At 41.3% G+C, this 15,689-nt stretch overlaps 1 long non-coding RNA gene across 1 annotated transcript; it reads right to left on the minus strand.

The window, feature by feature from the left end:
• Window positions 1-25: 25 nt before the first annotated feature.
• Window positions 26-659, minus strand: LOC134195433 (uncharacterized). Its single transcript, XR_009972373.1, has 3 exons — window positions 563-659; window positions 426-485; window positions 26-356 (listed from the first exon to the last, which is right to left on the minus strand). It is a non-coding gene; the product is annotated as an uncharacterized LOC134195433 (long non-coding RNA).
• Window positions 660-15,689: the final 15,030 nt, after the last annotated feature.

Genomic DNA, 15,689 nt, shown 5'->3' on the forward strand with positions numbered 1-15,689 from the left:
CAGATAGGCAGACAGAGTATTTTATTCTTCGATACAAACTATTACATGATTTAGTCGCAAGACGGTAACAAAGCTAGAATTTCTAAATCAATTAACGTAATAAGCATAATTAATGTTCCAGTCATATTAGGAAGTCCTCTACTTTACACTGTTGATGAGTCAATTTAACTTAGACACTTTTCCACTGATCACTCTTGCATTGCATCTCTGTATACACACTCATATCTGCATGCATGCACATAGCTGCATGCTGATTAGTATAGTTATTGTCTTCATTTCTTGCCTGCATATCCTGGTTTTACTGCAGCACATTTTGCTGTGTCACCATTCAAAGAAAAGATAGACGGACGGACAAACTAAATGGCAGAAAGAGACAGAAGATGCATGTATACAAGAAAACAAGATTTTCACTAGGCTCCACTAACCTACTAAACGTATTGTTCGATAGTGGACAACAACACAAACAAGCAACCATCAATACTCATCTGAGAGACCAAGTGCAAATAAGTGATTTTACATCAGATACATTTAATTAATTTTTTCTCGAACTACACATATTCACTTATTTTCTCTTCCGTTCTGAAAGTCATCACCGATCTTTGGTCGTGCGCAACCAATTTCAGAGACGTAGATCGTCTTCCGTCTTCCTTGCGTAGACAGTACGCATGCGTCGCTGTGTACCTAAGTATCGATCGATGCCATGCGGGATCGATGCATATATCTGCAGCTAGCCGCAGCATTCTACGCACTAAAACATTCTTCTAGGCAGATCTCTACACGTGCGCTGCGTGATCAAATCATGTTTGTTTACCTTGTAACCCACAAGAGATTCTTACTCCGCCTACTTTCGACACGCCCGCTACCAGACGAGCCGAGATTTGCCTCGAAACGAAACGTCAGACACACGAAATTGTGATAGACAATGTCGTGATGACTTCGGTATTCATATGAAGCCAAATACAAACGAAGAAGAAGCAGGCCGCACTCGATTTCGGCTCATCGAGACGTCTGGGAGACGCGTGAAAATTATCATGGTTCGAGTCCGTCTCGTACAGCTGTAAGAGTTGGAGATTGCCGATTCGAGGCGCAATAAATGCGAAATCAAATAGTCCACGCGACCAAATAGTCCCTGCAAGTGGCCGAAACCAAATAAGCCCTAGTTAAACGGTTTCGAGAACGAAATAGGAGCGAGATAATTGGCCGCGACCAAGTAGTCCAGTAGTCCACGCGACCAAGTAGTCCACGCGACCAAGTAGTCCACGCGACCAAGTAGTCCACGCGACCAAGTAGTCCACGCGACCAAGTAGTCCACGCGACCAAGTAGTCCACGCGACCAAGTAGTCCACGCGACCAAGTAGTCCACGCGACCAAGTAGTCCACGCGACCAAGTAGTCCACGCGACCAAGTAGTCCACGCGACCAAGTAGTCCACGCGACCAAGTAGTCCACGCGACCAAGTAGTCCACAGTCCCTGTACAGGTTTCAGTGACTTTTGTTTGCCTTTACGGAACAGGAAAACCGTCAAGTGATCCCGACTGCGCTCCCAGCATATTTACATTCTCTCGTGACAGCGAAGAAAAGGGTAGAAAGAAAGTTGCGAGGTTCAAACGCTATATGAAGAAAAAAGAGAGACAGACGAGATTGAAGAAAGCTTGGACTAGTCAGCTCTGCAGGAAGAAAAGCTCTCACAGTTTGATAGTATCTCCATGACCACAGCATGTGATCAAGGTGTCAATACTGAGGTAATTGAAATGGTAGATAAAGAAACATGTACTTTATCAGACCTAACACCTGCAGTAATTGAAGGAATAGTACACGGCGGAGATGACATGGGTAATGCTAGCAGTGACCATGAAGTAGTTGAGATTTTGAAAAAGGAGAATACACTATTGAGAAGACAATTGATGTTGGTATGCAGCCCTGCAAGGAGAACAATGATGAAAAGTCTAGATTTTTTACTGGACTTCCATCTTACTCAGTTTTACAACGTTATTAAATCTTTTGTCTCCCTTAATATCAACATCTGCTACAGGCTGTGACCTGTCGAGTAATGATCAGTTCTTGCTATTTCTTATGAAGTTGAGGTTGGCAGTGCCACATCCAGATTTGGCAGACCGCTTTGGCATTCACAAATCCAACGTCTCCAAAGTTTTCCATATTTGGCTGGATGTAGCATCCAGAGAACTCAGTCAGTTGATTCAGTGGCCAAACAGAGATGTTCTTCATCGCACTCTGCCCCAGTGTTCTAAAGCAGGATATCGTCGCACTACCTGTATTATTGATTGTTCAGTTTTCAATGAAAGACCAACTTCTATGCTAGCTCGTTCTCAGACACGTTCACATTACAAGAGCCGGCCATAATACGTTCAAGTTTCTTGTAGCCATCAGCCCTACAGGAGCAGTAACATTTGTGTCAAAATGCTGGGGAGGCCGCGTATCAGATAAACACTTGACAACACATGGTGGTTTTCTTCAACACTTGCAACATGGTGATTTGGTCCTTGCGGATCGAGGCTTTGATATATCTGATGAACTGGCAATGTGTGGTGCTTCTCTAGCTATTCCACCATACACTAGGGGAAAATACCAACTTTCTCAAAGAGAAGTAGAAACATCAAGGTCTTTGTCGAGGGTCAGAATTCACGTTGAAAGGGCAATTGGGAGGATGAAGGTGTATAGAATTTTGCAATCAACGTTGTCCGTATCCCTTCTTAAAAGGTCTATGGAAACAGATTATGCTACTACAGACAAAATTGTTAATATATGTGCTGCTTTGTCAAATCTTCATCCACCATTAGTTTCAGACTGATGTATCAGATACTACAGAAATTAGACAAACAATAATTATCAGTTTCTCATAACTTTATACACTTACACTTTTTATTACTGATTACAGTCAGAACAGAACCATGGCCCATCTGGCCTTTCTTTGATGCCAACACATGCAAAATGAACCATTCATATTTGCATGAGGGACTGTCGCATAGAATCATGGAGCCATACTCTTCTTTGTTACACCAACAATACAGCTTTGGTTGGTCTTGTTTTTCCACTTGTGAACTAATGAGATGATGTGTCATGAGTTCTGGTAGCAGGTGTTCCACATAGAAAGCTGTAAGCTTTTGAAGGAGTTTTTACAAAAATGGGGTATCTTTGTATATTCTCTGAATGGATCTGCCCCTTTTAGTCCAGACCACAAAATCACAAAACTGTTTGTCGCATATTGCTATCTGACCTTGTACTTGGGTGTAGTACCTGTGGGATTTGTTCAAGCCATCGTGTTTGAGATAAAATCCTCTTTTTTCCTACTAATTCCTGTGGTGCTTGTCTCTCTGTGAGTATGGACACTCTATTTCCAAGAGGCTTTGCCCACGACACTGACACATTGTAACACCATCAGGACTAGCTCCTAGGAAAGGGTGCAGTGGGTTATAGACAGACCAGCTTCTCTACACACAAACTGCATGGTGATGTGTTGTAGACACTTGCTGTATGTACTCATATCAAGCAGTATCCTCATTCTCGTTTCCCCATTGGACAGCAGAGAGTCTACTGATGTCTTTTCTTGTTAGGAGGCGTCTGACTAGCGAGTCAGGGTTGGTGGTACATCTTCTCACAAGAATGTCATGGAAAGACGAGGCGGTTAGTCGTCCTTTTCTCTGATGGTACCATTCTTTACATTACCTTTGCATTCTTGTTTCTCTCTCGACAGGTACCACCTCGTCTTTTGTGATGGATAAAGATTGATATACACCTCTTTAGCCTTTTCTAACAAGGCATCTTTATCTAACTGCTGAAATTCTTCTGCAAAGAGATTTGTCAGTGATGGAGAGAGATGGTCTTCTGATTCTGCGTGTGATTGTATACAAGAAAGTGTTTCGTGACTAGGTATGGTAGATTTGGTAGATGGCAAAGAAGGAAATGCAAGGGGACTACAGGGTAGTTTAATAGTGTGGAGACTGGTAGGGGAAGTTGTCAAGAACATAGCTGTTTCTTGGCTGACAGTGGGAAGGTCGTTTGGATTGTTACATGCAGAAGGGCTACTTTGATTTCTACTGTATTCAACAACAACATGTGTTCCAGTTAATATAGAGAGGTATTGCTGGTTACTGGTTGTAGTTGATTCAGGGCAGGTTGACACATTGTGTCGTGTAGAAAGAGTTGGCTGACTTGTTTGAAATACCGTAAAGAGGCAGGAATTGGGAGCCATGCAGTTTGTAAAGAGGTAAACATACTCTCCAGAGGCAATAGGGGTTGATGTTGAGGACCTGTTTCCTCTGGGAATCTCCAACTCTTCTTTGGAAGAGGCTCTGTAAAACTTGTATTTTCTTTCAGATTTGATCGAACTGGTTTGACAAATTCGATATCAACAATCTGGCAAGGAGTAATCTGGTAACAACAAAATTGGAGAGCACTATGAAATGTATGTAGTTCTGAGTTTGCTTATTGAGAAATACCTTTGTCTTGTAGGTCTGATTCCATTGGCATGGCAGAGATGTACAGGACACTTGGTTATATCCTAACCTACAGGCAGCTTCTACTTTAGACATGATGGCAGCAACATGACTACATGCAGACTTCACCAAGCCTGAGAAAGGCATTAATTAATTAACTTGCATGTAGAATATTAGTATTTGGAGATCATCAATAATTCTTCTTACCCCGCCATGCATGTACAATGAGCAGCTTTGATTGTACCCGTTTTCTTAGAAACAATAATTCAATTCTCTTGATGTTTGTTTGGATCTTTTTGGCTTGGGTTCACTTTGGCTTTCATGAGAGCAATTAAGTTTGCTGACTCGTTTACAGTAGAATACTGTGCGTACGTACCCACTACGGTAGTAGTTGTAAGCTTCAAGTGATTTGTACGCTTTAAGCGTTTCTCTTGTAAACGTTCCTGGTGTGTCGACGAGATAAGTGTAGATGTCACCAAATTCCAGTGTAGGCCACTGCGAAACGTCGTCGATCCACTCATCTTCTGGTATGCTATAGGGGTCAGATAGAATTCCCCATCTATTCTTAGCTTAGTTTGGTATCGCTTGCGGGATTCGAAGTCCAGAGATGCAAAATAGGTAGTTGACATCGCACACGAGTTGATAGACGCTGTGGCTTCTGCCCTACGGAAGTGGTTTGTAGGTGTGTATGGTCACATGACAGAGGTACTCCGCCCCTGGAGGCAGCACGGGTCTCTAGGTACTATGCACTGCCTTGTTAACGGACCGTTTAGCCTATAGGCTATTCAAAGGGAAAGCTCAAAGAGGCTGGCTACTCGCGAGACTAAACGTGCAGAGCATCGGAGTGGAAATACAGTCACATGCCCGAGTCGAACGGAGTTCAAATTCCATTGACGCGCAGGAGGTGGGGCTTGCGGGGAGCGTTTGAATTCCACCGAGGTGCATCAAGATAGACGTCGCAGCCTCTACAGTATGCAGCCGTACATATTCAAATTCCATCGAGGTACATGGGGATTAGACAGCTATCAGTAATTACGATATCTATATTTCTAGAAGATACAATTAGCTGTAACACCTTCGAATTAGGTAATTCCTACAAACATTTGGGGGGTCAGATGCCGTATCACCCTCAACAAAGTGGAGGTCAAATTCCATCGAATTGTATATGTGTACTGGGGTGGTATGTTTTTAGTAGTTAGTAGTCTTATTATTTGCCAGACGTCCATATTCTCTCCAGTCGTCTCGTCTCCACAGTACGTACCTGTCCTAGGTCGATGGTTACTTTTGGGGCCGAACAGTGTAACAGGATGAGACGTTTCATCTGCAATATCTAATCTAGAACTATCTATCTAATAATCCAACAGTGTACCAGGCCTGTATGGGTTTTACATTCCGTTGAAGTGCAATCGTATTCAAGTTCAAATAGCAACGTAGTTCGATCTATCCAGAGCAAGCATAACATAACATCTCGATAGTACGCACTATTAGAGCAAATTTATGGTCAAGTTACACAAGACGGACAATCTGTAGCTAGCGTGCAGACACGGTGAATGCATCTACTGTACACAGGATTAATTTCTAGCTACGGAACGAATATTCTAAACAAAGCAGCAGCTGAGCTATAATCTAGACGCTGTTTCTTTCAACGGTTCGACTGAGATCTCTAATTAACTTAAGCTAACAGGTAATCAAAGTCATATACATATTGTACCGTGATAAATCTCAAGGATACCTGCAGCTTGTCTCAGTCTAGCTAGACACAGCGTCGTGGAACGATGAACAACGAATTCAGACAAGCTCTGGGAAATACGCAGCTTGCCAATCGTGTCCTCCGTGGGCAGCCGGCTCTACCAAGAGACTCCTCGTGTATTCATAGGCCTTCAATGTCAGAAGAACGCGAAATAGTTCTCCATCTATTCAAACAACAATGGGGTACTCAAACAAGCGAATGCCAAAGATTCGGTTGGACATTGCTCACACTTGTCTACCAGTGGATAGCCAATACAAAATGTCTAAAAACAACAGTCGAATATTCTGAAGAACACGAAGACGCTAGATCAAGAAAAGGTTGGCATAGCTGTTACCTATAGAATTAGATAATATAGATGCTAATATCTATCTATACATGTAATCTACGCAGAAAAGTTGGAAACGGAGTTGGAACGTTTGCTTTCTACTCATGCCCATAATCTCATCGAGGCTGCCCTTCTCGAAACAGACAATGAAAAACGAACTGTTTTCCATTTGGCTGTACTTCATCAGATGCCAACAGACGTCATTCACAAACTCCTTGATTACATGAGAAACGATTTCTACAAACAAGATGCAGCAAACCGCTCTGCTATTGACTATCTGGTAAGTAACAGCATCGTATATAACTAACTATACAGTAGCTGCGTTATGACCTTCGCTTCCACATCCCCCTTCATATTCTGAAGAAACGTTCGCTGTACTTGTCGCGAAGTCTACATAGTATACGAATGGACGTCATTCTAAATTTGCTACCAAGCGCGCTACTTGAAACACTTTAGATTCAGATGCCATTCGAACACGCTAAGGTACATGTATAGACGTGACAACCAAATACATATATAATGTATACATGATTCATATACAAAGCGATCGACTGTCGTTCACATGACCGCAAATTCTGTGACAGCGCTAGCAAGTCATTGTCGGTACAAATGGAAGATTCAAACCATACGGGATGTATGTAGCTCGGTAATCCTCTAGCGCTATATTATAGTCTAGAGGTTTAGTGAGGCATTGTTTTCGCGCTGTGGTCGTTTAGTTGTGCATTTCCAACTAGACCATGTGATTTGCAAGCATCAATTAGACTGAAAACCCTCTTGATCTATACATACAAGTACAGCCACGAATTAAGACCGAAAGTGCTTGAGCGTCGCTTTGAGTTCAGTGAATCAGTCGTGTGTCTTTTATGCAGTACAAAATTCTAGACCTCACAGCCTACCTATTAAAAATAATACGGTCGACAAGTGCGCCTGCACGCTTTTGTGCTTCCGTCCGTCCCAGTGCCGCCTATGCTGCGTGCACAACCCATTGTATATACGCGTACACTATATATAGACGCATCATTCGTGTAACCCTACGGAATGCGCCGGGCAACTAGATAACCAAAATCCGACCAGACTCCCTCCATCTCTCCAGCCATTGATGACTACGAAATGGATGCACGTTTTACCAGTCTTGCTATTTTGATCCTCTAATTAAATATAAATTAACCCAATACGAAATTAGAGCTTTATCACTCTATTAGTCACTCCCTGTGGCTTTTACAGCTTGATTGGGAAATTATTGATCGTGAGATACTGAAAAAAATAGCAGCTGAAAGTAAAGCAGACGACAGACAAGTGTGCTTGCTTCATCTCTGTCGCAGACCAATGGATGGGCATACCTACTTGGAGGTCTTTCTGACTGATATCGATGAGGTGCCTCAGATATACCTCACGCAATTACTAGAAGAAGCAATCAAGAGAGGGTCCTGCGAAACCGTTGAGGTAACATCTTGCATGGTTGGTGTTAATTACTTTATTTCATCATGTCATATTAATTGCAATTGTCTGCAGCTGCTGGTAGATAAAGGAGCAAAACCGACAGTGAGCAGTAGACATCAACCTTTACTTCATGATGCTGCCACAGCAAAACATGACAGCATGAAAAAAATCAATCTGCTCGTAGACAAATTTGATGACATTGAAATTTCTCAAACAAATTCGGCTGGATTCACTTTGTTGCATATTGGTGCTGATAGCAAGCCTCCAAGGATGGATCTTATAGACTTTGCACTGGAAAAGCAAGTAGACATCAGCAAAAAAGACAAGAAAGGGGATACCGCACTGCATAAAGTGGTAAAGAACTATAGAGATAGAGAGATTCCTTGGGATACAAGTGAGCAAGTCATGGAACTGCTACTGCAACGATGCAATGTCAGTCCAAATATTTCCAACAAACAAGGCCTCACTCCGTTTACACTTCTGGTAATTTGTATAAACCACACATAAACACAATATTGTCCACAACTGCTTTTTATGATACAGACAAGTGCAAAAGTAGAACTGTCACCACAGTTACTCCTGAAGTGGCTGATTTGTGAAGCAGACTTTGGTATCAATTTAGAAGATATTGAGAAAACCTATCACAATTCACCATTGGCAGAATTATGCAGAAGAAGCAATGGTCACAATCTATTTAAATACTGGAGACCATTTGTAACAGATCAAACTATAAAGCAATGTCTTTTCTACATGCTTCGAACAGTTGTCGAGGAGGGCACTGGAGAAATGACAAAGGTACACCATACACTATGAGCATGTTAACTGTATTGCTTTGTATCTGCCCGCATTCCTCTCAGGCACTGCTTGACATTGACGTCGAAACTGACCACACAGATGATCATGATCATGCACGTGAGTATGATCATTTGCTCAAGCTTGCAGTTACAACCAAGATTGATGATGTTATGAAAATCCAATGTCTGCGTAAAACAAACCCTCTACCACTGCCTGATGATCTGCTGCACGCAGTTGCTCGATCAACAAGTTTCAGAAATGAAGTATTACTTGCGTGTGATGATGGTAACAATTTCAACAAGCAGTTGTTAACCCATCTAGATGAGTGTGATAACACTGCTCTTCACATTGCTGCTATGAGCAAGCAACGATGCAGTGAGACTTTGGTGCGAACCCTAGCAGAAAAGACACTACAAGCCACAGAAACCCTACCAAAAAAGACAATACAAGCCCACAGAAACGATTTCCTCACAAACAAGTCACATGAGACTCCGTTTGCTCTTGTACTAAAACACAACCACTCTGAAAAAGAGCTTCGTCAAAACAAAGTTATGATATTGCTAAAGAGTGGCTACAAACCAACTCTGAATGACCTCAAGTTAGGCTGTACGCAAACAGATGGCGATGACTTCAAACGTCTCTTTCTATCGGCTGATGTAATCTCACAAAGTAAAGACCCCATTCGATTTCTTCTAGCTCTTGGATCCTACTGTCAACATCGTTTTAAGGAAGAAACACAATGTCAGTCATCAGCAAGCAAAGAAACAAAGCAAAGAATACAGAAGCAAGAATCTGTTGAAGAACTCAATGGTGAGAGAACAAATGCAAGTCAAGCCATGTCTGAGACAGGTACGGCAATGTTTCATTGACAATAATGTGAGATTAATAAAGTTACAACAATAACTGTTATAGAAGCACATGCAAATGATAACATAGAGTCCACATCTGCTGTACAACAACAAAATTCAACTTGGAGGCTAGCTGTAGAATGGAGAGATCTCCACATTAAGTTGGAGGAGGAAGCTGTTATCATGATTGACGAATTTGCAAAGTACAAGAAAGTTTTGAATGAGTTGATGACAACAGAAGACATTGAGACAGCAAGAAACCTTAAATGGAACAAAGTAAGGAAGCTAATGTACTCTAGCTGTTAGCATTAGCAAACTATATACTTACTGTGTTTGTATTTATCATGTAGTTTCTTGCAAGTGAGAGCGTCAGTAAACTCATTTTGACAATGTTTTATGGTCGTGTTAACTCAGATGGATGTGACTCGGATGGATGTGAGTTCAACAATAAGTACCCTCAAAAACAAGATAGCAATAAAGAGTGGCAACCGGGAAAACTTTCTTGGGGTACTTGGTATCATTTTCCAGTACTTCTTTTCTTATTCTTGTTCCAGTCCCTTTTGCTTCCACTATGTCTGCTGAATTTCTTTCTTTGCTGCTGTGATGGAAGTGGTGAGCCCTACTGTCGTAGAAAAAACATGCTGCAAAAGCTGATTGTTGACCCAGCTAAATATCCTATTGTGACGTTTTACAGCAACATGATAGGTTACCTAACGTTTCTTGGGTTTGTAATACTGCGCATTGTCCACAATACAACTGAAACAAGTCTTACATGGATCGAATGGATTATACTATCATACATTGTAGCAATGATAGCAGAAGAAATCTATCAAATACTTACAGAAAAAGCTATGTATTTGAACATCACCAACATCCTAGACTGGGTCATCATAATCTCTTTTGCTTGCTTTTTTGCCATCAGAATAATCGGATCGACTACAAACAATCTGTTGATGTTGCGAGTTTCAGAGCATGTGTTTGCTGTAGCAGCAGGAATTTCTTTCCTTCGAGTTCTGACCTATACACAAGTCAGCTATAAACTTGGACCAATTCAAATTGCCTTTATAGAAATAACAGCAGAAGTCCTGTCATTTATTATCATTCTCGGAGTTGTATTGGTTGCTTTTGGAGTTGCCATATCTAGTGTGTACAATGCCGGTGTACATACAGAGGAGTTCAAGAATGAAAGCATTGCTTTCCCCCAGCTTGTCAGTGGGTAAGAAAACTCTTAGAAAGAGTCGGCAGTAACTTGTAAATGTTTGCAATTTCTCAGGGTATGGCCATCTTTGCAGACCTTGTATTGGTCTTTGTTCAACAACATAGACTATCATGACCTTCGTAGTGACTATGATATACTTTGGCCTGAAAGAGGATTTGTGTTAATCCTGTTTGCACTGTGGCTTCTGCTGTCAGTTATTGTTCTGCTCAACATGCTCATTGCCTTGATTAATGCTGCATTTGACAGAGTAAGAACAGTAAGTCATTACAATATGTTTTCAATTTTGCAGTTGTTCTTGTAGCTGTTTCTCTTCCAGGAAAATGCTGATCTCGTATGGAACCTTGCAGTAACCGGCATCATTAGACAAATCAAAAAATCACCAAGTTTTCCTCTGCCCATCAATCTCTTGTATCTCATAGCAATCCTTTTGGTAAAAGTCTTCAGCGTTTGTGAGTGCTCGTGCTGCCTACAGGTTAACATTTTGTCTAAGCAAACTATTGTTTGTAATTGAGAAGGCATAATTGTTACTTGCTTAGAAAAATGAAAGCTCTGGCCATCCTAGGAATTTAACTGCAAAGTCAAACTTCCGGTTCGAATCCATGATTCAAGCTTACCTACGTAGACAGCGTAAAAGAAAGTGTGACCGTGTAAAGCATTTGGAAACTGATGCACTGCAAAAGAAAGGTATTTCAAATACACAACAGACATATGAAATGAACGACTGCTATCTACAAGGGCAGACCAGACTCTCTAAACAGATTAAGAGAGTTGAAATGCATTTGCATCACCTACAGTCACAAGAAACGATTGATAGAACACAAAGGCAAAACCAAGTTGATGGCAGTCAAAATTCAGGTAGCCAAGACTGTCTGCCTGACATGGATTACAATATTCAAGAAGAAGAGGAAAGTTCAGTGAGATACACGTGTGTCAGCTATGAAGCTGGAATTGTATCCAAAATAGGAGATAAATATACCATTGGAGGTTGTCAATTTCTTGAGAAACCGATGTCAAAAGAATTCAGGTATTTTGAAGTGACCATTGTTTGTTATGGACAAATGGGAAACATACATGTTGGACTTGCCCACTTTGGCTATTCCTTAGATACAATGCCTGGTTCCAATGATGATTCTGTAGCATATTGTTGTAAAGATGGCCACTTGTTGCATAAGAAAGGACAAAAGACAAATATGGCATGTCCAGTTCAAGAAGGAGACATCATCGGATGTGGCATTAGAGTAAACCCTACCACCCTGGACTTTGACAGTAATCCCATTGTATTTTTTACCCATAACGGAGAAGAAATCGGCAGTCAGAGAGTCGAGAGCATCCCCAAGAGTGGTTTCTTTCCCACAATCGGACTTTGCAGCAAGGGAGAAAAAGTTCAAGTTAACCTGATAGCCCAATGGAAACCACATAATGACCTGGATATCTCTGATTTCAGATCTAATGGAACAGCTACTAAAGAACTAGCTACAAAACAACGGAAAACACAAGATTGCCTCAGCTACAATGAACATCACAAAATATTGTCATACACATCTCAACAACAAAGATTCACAAGCCGTGTCGGAGTCTTTCAAGACCTCGGTCATCCACTTAGTCAACACTTCAGATATTTTGAAGTGGAATTGCTTGATATGGGAATGGCAGGTCAAGTATGCATAGGACTTGCAGATGCAACGTATCCATTGAATACAATGCCTGGGCTCAAAAGTGGTTCGGTTGCTTATCATTGTGATGATGGAAACGTGTTCAGAGGTGAACAAAGCAGATCTCACCTAATTTCTACATTCTCTCCTGCCTCTCGCGGCGATCTGATTGGATGTGGACTTGATGGTTTAGACAACAGCCAATACAGCATAGTCTTCTTTACACACAACCACATTCTACTTGGCAAGTTTGAAATGGAAGTTCCATTAGGCGGGTGGTATCCAACCATTGGCATGCTGAACTATGGTGAAGAAGTTAAGCTCAACTTTGATGCCAAGTGGCCACCTCAAATTTTAAGTGTCAGTAACAGTACAGTAAATTATCGCTCAAATCGTGTTCATGTTCATGAAGACATAATACAATTTTGTGGTCACTCAGGCAGCATCGGAGTCTACCAGGATGTCAGTCGACCAATGAGTCGAGAATTTTCTTACTTTGAAGTAACAGTGAAAGATTATGGAGTAGCAGGTACCATTGGAGTTGGACTTGCCGGACATATGCATCGCCTTGACTGTCAGCCAGGATGGTTAAAAGATTCTGTAGCATGGCACTGTCATGATGGAGGCTTATATGAAGAGCAAGGAACTACAACTAAGTATTTCACGCCAGCTACAGAGGGAGACGTAATTGGCTGTAGAGTTGACTTTATCAAAAGTCAGAAACGTTCAGCATTACCAAACCAGACAACTGAAGCTGAAAAGAGAACTGAAGAATTTGTAATTGTTTTCACTCGCAATGGAGAACATATCGCTGATGCAGCAATACGAGTGCCAACAGGAGGATTATTCCCAACAGTAGGGATGCAAACAGAGGGAGAGATGATCCAAATTGATACATCACCACAAGAAAACAGAGGACATGGAGTAACCAATCGCAGCATTACCAAATATATTGAGAAATTTGAAAGAGTGAGGATTAGAGAGGACTGTGTTTTTTATATGGATAATGAATGGAATGATGTTGGTGGCCTGCAGCTAAAAACTAACATGCAAGATCAAAAGTATTTTGAAGTCAACATCTTGAGTAAGGGAGATAGAGGTACAATAGGCATTGGGGTAGCCAAAAATCACTATCGCCTTGACTGCCAACCTGGTTGGGCAGAGGGATCAATTGCTTACCACTGTGATGATGGAAAACTGCATTGGGATGGTAAGCACAAACCATTCTCTGATTTTTCATCAACAAACGATGTTATTGGATGTGGAATAGATGAAAGCAAAAATGCTGAAGATGCCACCACTGTCTTTTTTACTCGTAATGGGATAGAGATTGGCAACAGAGAACAGTACAGTTGCAAAGCAAGCGACCTCTATCCCACTGTATGTATGCACAGTCACAATGAAGCAGTCAAGATGATTTTAACTGCTCAGAGAAACAAAGACAAATCATTCTTTTCCCGATCAGAACGCGTTGTGGTCTCTCAAAATAATAACACTGCAACAGTCCAATACAAACCAGATGCAAACAACAATGTTGGTGCTGTGCAATTTAGCAGCAAAATAAGTGAGGAGGCTTCATATTTTGAGATAACCATTTCCGATCTTGGGGTTGATGGTGCAATAGGGGTAGGATTGGCACCTTCCAATTATCCTCTCGATTGTATGCCAGGATGGCTTCCTGGTTCTGTTGGATACCACAGTGACGATGGCTGTTTGTTTCGAGGTGCAGGGATTGGCCAAACTATTAATGAACCTGGAGAAAAAGGCACAAAACTTGGTTGTGGTGTTGACTATAAGCACAGCACAGGTAGTACTTTGGTTGTTTACTTTACACACGATGGGCATCACCATGAATCAAAAGTAAAATGCCCTAAAGGAGGACTGTTTCCAACAATTGGCCTCTGCTGTGAAGGAGACACATTCACATATACCAAATGCTCAACCCGGTCAATACCAGATGTGAGTCGTAAAATGAGAAGAGAATCAATTTCAATGTCAAAGATCACTGCCACTACTGTATGATACTGACATACTAAAAGGTACTGCTTTTGGTTGTTTTACATGACTGTAGCTATCATTGTAACATGCATGTGTCCTAGATCAGGGTCAGTAGATACGAGAACTGATATCAACAATATTATTATGTCATTCACTTTCTGCACTGTTTTTTTATTATCATCACTTTACAGCATTCAGTAGTATATGCTATAACAATGCACGTTAGCTGTGAAATTCTTTTAGCTTTATCTCTATGGATGTGGTTTACACGTCTTGCTCAGTTGCAACAAGTTCACTGTATAACAAAGTTCAGTAGACACATTGCAAATAAAGTAACTACAATTGGATCTGAGTACACATGTGCACACCAAGTTGCCAAAGTTGCTGCGGCTTATTCATAATGTCTACATAAAAACTAAAAGACATGTACTATACGTACTAAAAATTTTTGTTGTTTGTCTAGTAAATCAGAGATGCACATTTCATACTGCTGTGCATGTGGCTGGCGTTGTTGTCTCTGCTGTAGTTTGCCAATGATAGATGTTGATGCCTGTTTAGTCACTCCTACACCCAATGCCAAACTTGAAAAGAAATTTCATATTTCACGTAGCAATGATTATAACATTGCCATAAAGTCTCTGCGAGAAGGATCTGTTTAAAGCTCTAAATTACACGACCAAGAATAATCGATGTCATGTTTGCAAACAAGCCAATGTATGGCGTGCCATTTGTGTCAAAATTAAACAATGAGATGATGCGATGAGACAATGAGATGAGGCGATGAGACAATGAGATGAGGCGATGAGATCATGAGATGAGGCGATGAGACCATGCGATGAGACCATGCGATGAAACTGCAATATGAGACTGCACTATGAGACTGCAATATGAGACGGCATCAATATGAGATCACCGCAGATTACCGCATGCCGCTACTACACAGCTGTATGGGACTGGGGAGACTGCATTACATAATTATATTTTATCTACTACAGAGAATCTAGTTTTTGAAGATTTTTTCACCCGTGTTCTTGTGTGATTGCATCAAGGCTGCGTTTTTGAGCTCCACAAAACCAATCAAAGTGCCTACTCTCCCACTTTTCTATATCTAGACAACACATGCAGTATGTCGTCTTTGGTATCCGGTTGGAGAGTTACAACATGTCGTATATATCTTGTACGAGTTAGACACTCGCTGCAAGTCACTCT

This window comes from Corticium candelabrum, chromosome 1 (assembly GCF_963422355.1).
Source record: "Corticium candelabrum chromosome 1, ooCorCand1.1, whole genome shotgun sequence".
Classification (NCBI taxonomy): domain Eukaryota; kingdom Metazoa; phylum Porifera; class Homoscleromorpha; order Homosclerophorida; family Plakinidae; genus Corticium; species Corticium candelabrum.